We start from the raw sequence: 13,369 nt of genomic DNA on the forward strand, positions 1-13,369 counted from the left end.
TACTAGTTATTTCATTATTCAGGTTAACTACTTCATTGTGGGTTAGTATGGAAGGTTGCAGTTTTCAGAAGAATGGATGTTTTCATCTAAATTTCTGAAGCTGTGTCTGGGGGGAGAGAGCCAGAGGAAGAATAACAATGAACTCAAAACCAGCTCAGTGTACTTCAAACCCTGGTCTTCCTTCACAGTCTTCCTGCTCCTATATGTTGTTCCAAGTCCTGCAACAGCGTCTCCCTAAACCCTGTCTTGGACCAAAAGCTGCATTACATGGGACAGACAGGATGGGGTGTGCTTTACTCCGTCTTACCAGGAACTAAGGCAACGTCATGGCTACATATGATTTTCTTTTTAATTTATGCATTGGAGAGACAGAGAGCCTGAGTGCACAAGGAACAGGGGAAGAGGAGGAAAGAGTCTCAGGCAGACTCCACACTCGGCAGGGAGGCCAGTGCAGGGCTCGGTCTCAGAACCCTGAGATCACAACATGATCCCAAACCGAGTCAGACACTTAACCGAGGGCACCAGTATGTATGATTTTTTAAAAACAAAACTGGATTCATGTTGTAGGTGCTTTTTTGTGCTTTTTTTTTTATTCCACCAACCTATGGCTTTTCTCTAAGATTATTAAAAGTTGAAGGTGTACAGACTGGTGATTTGGTTTACATACATCGTTAAATGATTACAACAGGGTTATCTATCACCTCCTACTGACACATTGAAAAGATAGAAAAACTTCACCTTGTGATAAAAACTCTTAGATCTCCTGGGATCGAGCCCTGCATCAGGCTCTCTGCTCAGCGGGGAGCCTGCTTCCCCCTCTCTCTCTGCCTCTCTCTCTGCCTACTTGTGATCTCTGTCAAATAAATAAATAAAATCTTAAAAAATAGTCAAAAAAAAAAAAAACAACCCTTAGATCTATAGCTGACCTTGAGACAAGCAAGGATTAAGACACTGACATCCCACACAGTCAAAAATCCACACAGAACCTTTGACTCCCAAAAACTAGATTCCTAATAGGCTACACTGACCTGAAGCCTAAACAGGAGCATAAACAGTCAACAGTCATTTTACATTATTTCTATTGTGTACTGCGTTCTGACAAAGTAAGCTAGAGAAAAGAAAATGTTAAAATCATAAACCACTGTCCTATATTTATAAAAAAAAAATCCCATGTATAACAGAGCCCACACAGTTCAAACCCATGTTGTTCGAGGTTCGACGGTCCTCTGGTAAGAATGTCTCGTGCATCTCACAGCAGTGTCACTGGGGTTGCCACACTGTATGTGATGGCCTCAGTGCTCACCTGTGTGGTACCTGAAAGTCTGTACCTTTCAACCACAGCCCTCCAATCCTTTCTCCCCTCAACCTCCCTCCCTCCACTAACCACAAATTTGATCTCTTTTACTAGGAGTCTGGTGGGCGAGTTTTGTGCTGCTGGTTTTAGATTCCACGTATAAATGAGACCATAAAATATGTCTCTGTCTGACTTATTTCACTTAGCATAATTCCTTCAAGGTCCATCCACATCACGGATGGCAGGGCGTCGTGGCTCATGGCCATCCAGCACAGAACAGAAGACAGTACCCTGACAACCACCAGGTGGCTTCATTCAGCACGACAGCCATGGCTCGCCCCAAGATGTTCTGCTCACAACAGCACCTCCAAATCCAGTCCACACCCCTCCATGGGATCTGCACTTCCCTGGCACAATCCACGGCCATCCCACATGGCCCAGCGCCCATCCACGGCCATCCTGCATGACCCAGCTGCCATCAACGGCCATCCCCCGTGGCCCGGTGCCCCTTACTAGCAGGCAGGTCCCCATCCACTCGGACAGCAGCACGTCCACCGTCTCTGGCAGCACCACATCCTCCACCTTTTGCTTGAACACAGTGATGATGTTGGCAAAGCCATTCTGCATAGCCAGCTGCCCTGTGTGCTGGGCCATCTCACTGGCCTCCACTGCATACATCTGCATGTCACAGAAGGACCATCAGCAAGAGTCCCACCAACAGAGCAGGCTGGCATCCACTCTCCCTGGGCCCAAGGCTCCAGCCAAGCCAGAGGCAGCCTCAAAGAAAACAGCGACAGAAGGAAAGAGGTGTGCTGGATAGCAGGGACAGATCTCCAACAGACGAGCCCTGACAAGGGAGCTACCTCCCATCTTAACTCCACCTTCTGCCTAAGACAGATGGGGACTGCTGGAGGACAGAAGAGTCTGCATGCACACAGGGTACCCGTCGCAGAGGCCCTGTGGGCCAGACACTGTGACCCAGCTCCCATACACACAGCCACATAATCCAGAGTTTCCCACTCCACCCTGAGAACGGTTGGACTTTAAGGGTACCAGTGGCTGAGACAGCTTCAAGCCCAGGTTGTCACTGGAAGGTCCTGAGTGTTACGTCTTTGTTCCAATAGAATCTTAATTCCAGTCATCACTGTCCTGCAGTTTCCCGTATAAACTAGAATTTCACCCACCTGTGTCAGGGGCATTTCAGAGGCTTCAACTCTGGAGCCTCACACATGCTCTGCAGGGAAGAGGAGAAAGGACCCCAGCATGCATCATGGAGAGAGGTCTGTCCTATCCCTGCCAGGTGGTCCTTGCTTGGTGCAGGGATAACACATGGATAACACATGGATAGGGATAACACAGGGATAATGCTTGTGACCTACACAAGCGGTCCAGCCCCAGCACACAGACACGTGTTCCTCTAGCTGATAAGCATGTTACAAAAAACATCTGACAGCACGCAACTCCGATATTCTCTGCTCTATTCTACTCTACTCGGTGCTGCTGGTGACTCAGCATGCCGAGGTCATGACTGCCGACAGGCTCAGCCCACAAGAACACATTGCCCATTTCACCAACATGATGCCTTTGCATGTGAACAACACGTCCCCAGACTCAGCTTGAAGCTACTGAAGGAGAGCTGTTTCTTACTCACGGCTTTAGGCTGCACATAGTGGGCACAAAAGAGGCTGATGATCCCCATTCTGCAGCCGACATCTAGAATCACTTTATCGTTCAGGGATTCTTTATTTTGCATGATAAATTGTGGTATTTAGTTGTCTGCGGCTGGTCTGCCAACATTTCCAAGTGAAGTTTCTAGAGGAAATACACATTAGGAATCACTGCCTGTAATATGAACTGTGCTGAGCTCTGGTTTAAGAAGGAAGATCAGAGTCTGAGCTAATAAGCTCCTTGAGCCCACCACACATGCCTAAAAATACAAGCAACAAAGAATAAAAAAACACAAATCCCGAAGACCTAAATATGCTGGCATATAAAAACACAACAGTGAAGAAATGAAATGGAATTTTCTGGAATCCTTTCAGTTCAGTGTGATGCTACCTACAGCTTCACCCTATACCTCCCCAAGAGCCGGATGAGCACACAGGCGGGTAGACCACTCAGGAAGTGGAGCAGACACTGCTCTCCTGACCACTATTCCCACTGGAGACAGGAGGAACCACCAAATTCCCCACCAGTTACCACTTGGCCAAGTATCCACCAAGAGAGATGCCAGAGGAGGCACACTGGCCCCTCATGAAACTACAGCTCTGGAGGGAGCTGACGAACCCACAAGGGTGAGCTCAAGGTCTCCAGCAATGTCCAGAGGGAGGAAAACACATGAAACCCAAGATAACATAAAACCCCATGGGAATCACGCCAATCCCCAGAGAAAAAAAAGAAAGGGTCCTCCAAATGGTTCATGAAACCATGGGTGGAAGTCAGAGCCCAGAATGGCTGCACCCACAACACTGGCCCCCACGCCCAACTTTTCAGGTCTCGAGCTGCAGAGCACCCAGTGTAGATATAGTTTGGCTGCAAGGCAGACACTGAAGCTACCCAGACCTCGTCAGCACAGATAGGAAGTCTGCACAGGGCCTTCATGAGCCCATGAGTGTCACAAAGACACTCAGCACTGAGAAACAAAAGACTGAGGGTCAGAGGAGACACAATCAATATTCAACCATCCCACCTGAATAGTCCACCTTGACAGAAAGTCAGAACTAGGTTGCTAAGGTGTACATATAACCTGACAAAAATAAAAAGAAAAATGAGCAAATTATATGAAAGTTTACCAAAAAAAAGAAGAAATAGAAAAGGCCAACAAAATATAGAAGATGACCAATTTGACTTTAAAAATGGAAATCAAAATCAAGAAATGCCATGTTTCACCTTTAAGATGAGAGATCTATTTACTTTAGCGATGTGTGGTTGGGAAACGAGGATTCATGTACACTGGTGGTATACAATTGCCAATCTTTCTGGAGAGGAAACTGGCAAAACCCGCCAAAGTGAAAAAACACATACACCCTACAAATTTACCCAAGAGAAATTCTAGCAGAAGTTTCGCAAGATTTCTATAAGAGAAAACCCATTAGAGCACTGCTTGTCGTGGGGCAAAGCTGTTAATCAAGCAAACCACCAATAGGGCCTTTTTAAAATCAATAAGATACTCTTGATTGTCTGAAGGCTCTACAGATGCCTGAGTGCCTCAGTTAGGCATTTGACTTCAGCTCGGATCATGATCCCAGGGTCCTGGGATCGAGTCCCACATCGGGCTCCCTGCCCCTCGGGAGTCTGCTTCTTCCTCTGCCCGCTGCTCCCCCTGCTTGTGCCCGCTCTCTCTTCCTGACAAATCAGAAAGTAAATAAAATCTTTCAGAAAAGTAAGTCTGAAAGCTCTAATCATATACATACATCAAGGGATTTTCCTTTACTGTAACATGTTGAACCATGAAATGGGACACACCTACCAAAAACGTACATGAGAAAGGGCCCTGCAGCTTGTGGGTTATACAGCAAGCACTCGTGCAATGACAGCAGATGCCTGCCGGCACCCCACACCTTCCCAGCCCGGCCCTGCAGCCAGGAAAGCCAACCTCACCGAGCGCGGAGAGGGACGCCACAAGGTCTGGGCCGGCTCAGTGCTACCCACTACCAGTCCACCATGGCGGACTGTGAAAGAAAGCAGGTTTACTACCCCCGCAGGAGGAAGATCTTCTCTTGGCCTAGCAACAGTGCAGCCAATGAGAAACTGCCACATTTGGCCAATGAAAAGTTGCCACCGCCCTTCAGAGGGCGTTCCTTCCACACAGCTCCACCCTAACGAAAAGCTTCCTGGCCTTGGTTCTCCAGACCGGCCTGCAGTTCCCCACGGGGCTCTTGTCCTGCCCTGCAGTTCCTCCGCTTCTCCCGAAGAAGCCCACTTTGCTGGTATGGCCGTTATTTTAAGGCTGCTGCCACCAGACGTGCTGGCAACAGGAACCACCATCCTGACTCCCAGAGAACGAGCTCCCTGGTCGCTTCCCTTCATAAACATCTTCCAACACTGCTTTTTAACTTTACATAACTGAATCAAAAGTTATTCTTTCATGTCTTGCTTCTTTCACCCAACATCCTGTCTGTGATGTTTATTCAGCACGCATCAGTTTTTGTCTAGCTTTAAGATGTAAACAGGGTCTACCTAGACCATACAGTTATGGGTCTTTGTCCCAACTGGGGAAAAACTTTAAAAAAACTAATAACCTATTTATTTATTTAGAGTTATTATTGTTGGTTTATGTAACATTTTTGTATTTTATTTTTAAAATAAAATGTGTTACTTTATTTTAAATATTGAGAAAATTTCATAATCTCATTGTTCAGATAACATCTCTAAACCACCATGGGACACTCCAGCCCACCACATGCTTTTGTAGGGTCTGCCAGCTAAGAATGGCTTTCACATTTTTTAATTGGTTAGGGTAAGGGTTTGCTCATTTCCTCATGGTCTTACAGCCACTCACACACCACGATGGCAAAGCCGAGGAGCCACACGCCCTGCTGAGCCAAAGAAAACTTCTGTGCACCCTGTGCTAAGCCATGAAGAGGAGCAGCCCAGCTGAAGCTAACTTGAAAGCTGAGGCAGGAAACCGCCACCTCCATAGCCCCAGCCGTACCAGGGTTCCATAGCTGCCAAAGTACTCCTCGTCCTGCCACATGTCCTCAGGGTCACAATCCTCCAGGTGCTTCCTGAGGTGGTTTGCAAGTACATACCCACAGCAGCCCCTGTGCTCGCCCCACCACCAATCAGCAGTTGTCTGCCTCAGGATGAGAATTTTTTCTCCTCTCAAAAAGCTGAGCTGGATAAAAACATATGAAGAAGTCAAAATTCAAGAAAAACCTGTAGTTGGTATTTCAATAGTGGCTCAGTATAAGCCCCCCCATCATTGGGGCCCAAATCAGCTATTTTAAAAGACTCAATGGGTAATTACACAAACTCACAATTTCTGAAAATGATACCAACATTGAGAGACTTTTGTGGAACATCTACATGAAAGAAAGCATAGCATAACTGATATTTTTTAAAGGAAAGATTAAACATTTTTGATCAACTTAAGACAGAATTTCTCTATCGCCTCTTTGCTATAACTCGGCTATGTGGCAGCTGATTCACTTACTGGAGTAGAAAAAACTACATTCAAGTCAGTATCTTTTTTAAAGTTTTATTTATTTGAGAGAGAGAGAGTGGGAGTGGGAGGAAGGCCAGAGGGAGTGGGAGAGAGGACCTACAGCAGGCTCCCCACTGAGCACTGAGCATGGAGCCCAGTGCTGAACTTGACCTCACAACCCTGAGATCCTGACCTGTGCTGAAATCAAGAGGCAGATGCTTAACCATCTGAGCCACCATCTTCAAGTCAGTATTTTTATTTTATAGCCTTAATGTTTATTAACTAGAATAGGTTCTAAATCAAGGTTTCTAAAAAGAAACTGCAACAGGTGCTTCCTTCCCCCATTCCTCACCCAGATATCTTTCACCTAAGGCTTGGCATCAGAATCTGTTAGTCTGGGAAAAGAAGGATCACTCACGGGTCTCAATTGGCTCTAAACATCTGAATACTTCTTTACTTAACTTTGGTATGACTTATTCAAAATTCTTATCTGATTCTGTCATCTAGCATGCCATTTAGCCAAATCCATAAAACATGAACCCAGGGTCCGAGGCCCCTGCCTGTAAGCAAGTGTGTAGGGTTACCTGCGTCTGGTCATCACAGAATAGTCTGCAATGGCCATGAACTCTTCTGGCTGCACACCCTCCTGGAGCTGCTCCCGGTCACCACACTCTACCACACTTCTCCCTTCCGCTCAAAACCAAGGAAAGAACAGAGGATGACTGTGGGGCTTCTCTCTGTGTCCATCCTAACAACCTGTAACCTTTGGTTATCAGGAGTTTCAAATGAAGAGCCTCGTGACCATGGTTAATCACAAAATTTGGGTCATCTTCACCAGCAGAATCAAGGGATCTCACCCTTATTCCACTTCTCCTTTTCGTCTCTAGTACAAAATTACTTGCATCCTAAGAAGTACATCAAATAAGTAAGAAAAAGGCACTTTTAGTGTCTACTTGGTGACTGATGCTGATCACCAGCAACTCCTTCTGAAAGTGGTGACTGGCCCCAAGAGAAAGAAGACCTGCTTCTAGGCCTCATGTTCTCTGGACCTCTACAGACTGAAGGACAGAACTGGGCAGACTTCCAGAAGGTGCCAGGGGCCAGGCCCAACCCTCATGGTCTGACTTGGACAGTAAGTCTGCTCATATAGACTGCTCAGGACCCAAAAGGGGAGCCTGAGACCACACACTGCCCAGTCTCTACTTTCTGTCAGAAGAGGCTTGTCTGGAAGAAGTCCACTGGAGGTGGCAGAACCTCCAAGCCCGTGTTCCAGTTCAATGCAGCAACTCCGTCCCAATATGTGCATTTTTAAAGAAGTTTCCTAAACATATACATAATTCATGTTCTTTGGAAAATATGTGAAGCACAAGTGTACACAGAGGAAAATTAAAACCATCTTTATTCTCACCCACTGGTAAGAAATAATGATGCTTAACAAGTTAACATTTATATTTTTTTCAGGCTTTTTTTCCCCAAGATTTTCTTTATTTACTGTCAGAGAGAGAGAGTACAAGCAGGAGGAGGGGCAGACAGAGCATACAGAGAGGAAGCAGCCTCCCCATCGAGCAAGGAGCCCAAAACAGGACTCAGTCCCAGGAACCTGGAATCATGACCTGAGCTGAAGGCAAACACTTAATGGAGTCACCCAGGCATCCCTCGGGCTTTATTTTTAAGATTTATTTACTTTGAGAGTGAGAAAGAGCACTCCTGGGTGGGAGAGTGGCCAGAGAGGGAGCGAGAGAATTTCAATCCAATTCCCTGCTGAGCACAAGCCTGACAGAGGGCTCGACCTCATGACCCTGAGGTCATCACCTGAGCCAAAACCAAGACTTGGACGTTCAACTTACTGAGCCACCAAGGCACCCCAGGCCCCCTTTTAAGTGTACACGTAGCATGTGCATACAGAGTGTTTACTGGGATCATGAAATTCTGCCTTGTGGTATGTGTCCCACTTATTAAATTATTTTTTTATTAAGTTCTATTTGCCAACATGCTGTACATCGTTAGTTTTCTATGTAGCATCCAATGATTCATTAGTTGGGTGTAACACTCACTTATTATATTCCTAACATTTTTCCTCCTTGTTAAATTATTTCTAAATACCTCTTCCTAACATTTGGTAATAGTCTGTGAATTATCATAACTAATTTAACTGATTTCCTAGTTTGGTACCCTTAAACTATTTCCAGTTTATACTTTTACAAATTATGTTAGGATGAATTTTTTTTAAAGATTTTTATTTACTTATTTGACAGAGGGAGATCACAAGTAGGCAGAGAGGCAGGCAGAGAGAGAGAGGGAAGCAGCCTCCCCACTGAGCAGAGATCCCAATGCTGGACTCGATCCCAGGACCCTGAGATCATGACCTGAGCCAAAGACAGAGGCTTAAACCACTGAGACACCCAGGCGCCCCTAAGACAAACTTTCTAAAAAATATCATTTTGTCTGTCATGATAATTTTCTCAAGATAAACTTCGGAGTGGGAAATGACAGATTAAGATGCCATGTATTTACACGCATGCACACACTCATACACATGCACAGTTGTTCTTTTGACAAAGTTATTTGAGAAGGATGTGACACTTTTTTTGCCTTTTTTACTAACATAATACCTTGTGAGAAACTTCCCAATTCTTAGAATCCTAACTTACAAATTTCAACAAACGTACAATATTCTGCAATAAGAATTATTCCTGATTCCTCAGTCATCCTTGACTAATGGACGTTCTCCTGGTGTCCAGCTCTCTACCACGGTGTGGCCACAACATTCATACACATTTACTCTCGTGTGACATTTTATTTCTAGGAGACAGATGACCGAGGCTGGACCACAAGCTTTTTATTCACACATTTGCAAGACTCTTCCGTACAGGGTGCGGCGCCCACACTTCTCCAGTGAAGCAGACAGCACCCTCCAGCGACTACTCACGGCAATGGGCGCCATCATGGTCTTTAATTTTTTGCCAGAGCGACAGGTGTAGAGACGCCAAAAAAAGCAAACATGTGGGAAAACAAGACTATTTCTTATACTCCGTAAGAAAGACTTTTAATAGTATAAGGAGACACTAATTATTTATTGTGGGGTTTATGACAGATGTTACAAGAGCACAAATAGCACAAAACTAGGGGCAAGTAAGTAGAGCTAATGTGGAGGTGTCTTATGCTGTGAAGTGGTCAGACACAAACAGCACTGGGGTGGGTTAAAGATGTGCATCACAGTTTCTTGGTAACCACTAAAATATTAGTAAAAGATACAGGTGCAAAACCAACAAAGGAGACAATGTGGCATTATTAGCAATAATTTTTTAATCCAAACAGAGGTAACACAGGAGAAAGGTACCAAAAAGTAAGGGAAAACAGCAAGATGGCCAACTCAACCACATCAGTCAACATGTTCAATGTTAACGGACTAAATACTCTAATTAAAGGGCAGAGATTACCGACAGGAAAGAAACGGACATTTCTACAGCATTTTACAACAGAAACATTTTAAATATAAGGTTTTCGATTCAAAATAGAGGTGTATGTGCACCAGGCAAGTTGGTACACCAATATTAATATAAGATAAACTAGATATAAGACCAAAAAAGTACTAGGTAAAAAAGAGATTTCATAAAAATAAAAAAGTCAATTAGTTTAGAAAGTAAAAACTATCCTGAATGTATATGTCAAATAACAGATCCAAAATACGTGAAGCAAAAAGTGACAGATGCAAAAGGAAGTTAAAAAAAAAGACAAACCCACAATCATAGTGGAAATTTCTTTAAAATTGTATTTATTTATTTTAGAGAGAGAGAGAGCAGGTGTCTAAGCAAGTGCAGGGAGCGGCAGAGGGAGAGAAACAGAACCCAGAAGGGGAGGGGGGCACTTGACCCTACGACCCTGAGATCATGACCAGAGCCAAAACTGTGAGTCAGACACATAACTCATGAGTGACCCGGCACAGCCATAGTGGGAATTTCTGAAGCTCATCCCGCTCGATAACGACACAACAAGTGGGCAATAAAGCAGAAAGGACACAAATGTTTGAACAATACTAGTAACACATTTGACCTTAATGACATTTATAGAAAACCACCAACTGCAGAAAACAGATTCTTTGTGGGTGCGTGTGGGGCGCTCACAACAGCCCACCTGACTAGGCCACAAAGCACGCCTGAATACATTTCCAAAGACTGAAATTGTACAGAGCATATTTTCTGACCAAACATAAGCAAACCAAAATTAAATAACAAAGAGATAAATAAAAATCCCTAAATCTCCTGAAATAGCACTTCTGAATAGCCCAGAAACTATCCGATTTCCACTGTGACATATTACCAAGTATTTTAACTGATCAAAAATAAAAATACAACATAGTTAAGTGTGTAAGGCAAGAAAACTGAGGGCAAGAGGAAAAGTCATAGTTTTGAACACATGTACTAGAGAAGAAATGTTCAAGTCAGTGTTGCAAATTTCCATCAAAGATGCTACAAGATATCGCGTTCACTCCGCTCACAGAGAGACACGACACGTAGTTAAGGAGAGCTCTTTTATTCTTGCATGCTAGCTTCTTACACTCCGGAGGATGCTTCTTCCCTGCTAGCCGGCGCGGGGCTTGCCCTGGGGTGCTCTCCGAGGACATGGAGCCGGCGGCGAGCAGGAGGGACGGCGGGGCGGCGGCCTGGGTCCCCTCGGCTCCGGCACAGCGGCGCTGGCAGCGCTGGCGGCGGCGGCTCCTCGCGCTTTTCTTTCTCCAGGCTGCTGTAGCCGCTGCTCATGCTGCTGGTCCTGTCGCATGTGGCCTGCCTTCCCCCCAGGCGCAGGCGGCCAGGCAGGGGGTGCCACGCCTGCCCGCCCCGTGAGGTTCCCGGCACGAGGCCCCGGGCCGCCGGCCAGCCGTCCTGCTGCAGCTGCGGCCGCTGCTCACTCACACCGGTCCTCCCGGCCCCTCCCAGTTATATAATCATGGTCAGCCAATCACAACAGGTTACATGAGTTAGGCGCATGGACACTGCACTAAAGCATAGAGGGCATGCAGAGATCACACAGAGAGCATGCAGGCGCCAGGTCCAATGAGGATTGCTTCCTTATTCAGATGAAGCTTATTCATTCTAAAGTCCGACCGCACTGGCTCATCGCCAGCCGCCATCCCGTCCGGCCTGCCTTGTGGGGTCCCGGACACACCGACAGCTCCCCCTTTTTATTTTTGTTTAAAGGGCTGGCAAGAGACCATGCCTGTCTTAAGTTGAGGGGTTGGCTCATATCCTTACCCGTCCTCAAAGACTGTAGAGCATGCTACAGCTTCTGTCTTAGGTTGGTATGCGGCCACCTCCTACATTACCCATCTTTGACTACCAGTCTAGCATACTAAGCCAGACTTCAGGGGAGCTGCCTGTTTCTAAGGCAACCATGGCTTGTTGGAATATTAGGCGGTCTCACTGAGCCGACACTCGTATGCACATAAGGAAACAGATTAAGAGGAGAAAACCCAGGCCAAATAATATAAACAACGCCCCAACGCCCGCCCATTGTTCACCCATGATAGAAGTCCATGGCTTTGGCTATATCAACCCTCGAGTCATTGAGGGAGGATATCTCCTGCAGTAAGGTTTGAGCAAGGTTATCAAACTCAAAGGTCCATGTACCGTTGAGCAAAGTTCCTAGATGTTTGGAAATATTGGCTGCCCGAGATAAGTTGGTATATTGTGTGCTGGTGATACAAAGTCCTGTCATAGAGGTCACATATGTAGAAGTCAGGACCTCTGAAATGATGTTCATTCGTTCTTGTAGGAGGTCCACCCTTTGGTTCAGTAGCATGATGCCCCTATGGAGGTGTTCATTAATGGCACTTCGTGTAGAGAGGGCCGCTGCTGTGGAGCTGGTAAGATTGTTGAGCGCTTAAGCAGTGGGCACAGACAGTGCCAGAGCTGTTCCAGCAGCTGCTGATGAGGTGGCCATTACAGCTATTGCCGTAATGACAGCAGCAGTAATTCCAAAGTCCCTTTTTACTCGTAGCATTACTGTTAAGTCCTTGTTCTGTACTTTTACTGGAAAAGGGATATAGGTTGGAATACGAGCAAGTATAGCCAAATCATATACAGAACCATTCCAGCAACTAGATATAACACAAGAATCATTATTCTGGGTACAACCCAAGCTATTATTACTGACATGAGAATAATTGGATAAAATGAAGACAAACGGAGCCCAAACACATACTGGGGTAGGAGCAAACGGAATGGTTGGGCCCTTAGAGCAGTTGACATTTACATCAGTTTCAAAAGGGTTACTAGTATTATATACATGTTATATACATAACTACAATTTTTAAAACTGCCTCTGTTTAGGAACGCCAAACCATTGAGTTGAGTGCAAGCACCCTTCTTGGAGCAGAGCAACCAGGAGTCAAAAGGATTGGCGGGAACACCCTGTGTGGGGTTCCCAAAGGAGAAGTTATATCCAGAGAAAGAAGAATTAGTGAAATTAGGAATTTTGGGGGAGAAGGTGAAATCACAATTTGTGAAGACACAGTGTGGAGTGAGTTTGCTTTGGCAACCTGTCCAGCTAGGGGGCCAGGTAAAAGGATTTTTGAAAAGTTGTTAGTGGCAGTAGTAGGATCAAAGGGTACTTTGGGTGAAGTTAAACAACATTTTATTAGAGTCCATATAGCCATGGTACCAGAAGGCAGATGAGTTTTTTTGTTAGGCTTTTGTAAGTCTTCCCCCAAATGTTCCCATTGTGGGATATTTAATAGTCCCTCATCTAAAAACCAAGGGGCGATATCCTCTACTGTTTGTAAAAATCTCCTTGCTGAGGAGGTTTTTAGGGGCGTCCCCTTAGCCTTTAACAGAATCTTTAGGGGTCCTTCCATACGGGCTCTGGATATCTCTGAGCCCATAATTTCTCTTCACTTATGTATCGCTTCTGTTTTAGTGGCCGCTTTTCGC

The 13,369-nt window shown here is 45.5% G+C and overlaps 1 pseudogene; it reads right to left on the reverse strand.

Moving 5' to 3' along the window:
* Positions 1 to 1,510: 1,510 nt before the first annotated feature.
* On the reverse strand, positions 1,511 to 11,200 carry LOC122903603 (annotated as a pseudogene).
* Between the last annotated feature and the right edge of the window lie 2,169 nt (positions 11,201 to 13,369).

This window comes from Neovison vison, chromosome 3 (assembly GCF_020171115.1).
Source record: "Neovison vison isolate M4711 chromosome 3, ASM_NN_V1, whole genome shotgun sequence".
Taxonomy (NCBI): Eukaryota; Metazoa; Chordata; class Mammalia; order Carnivora; family Mustelidae; genus Neogale; species Neogale vison.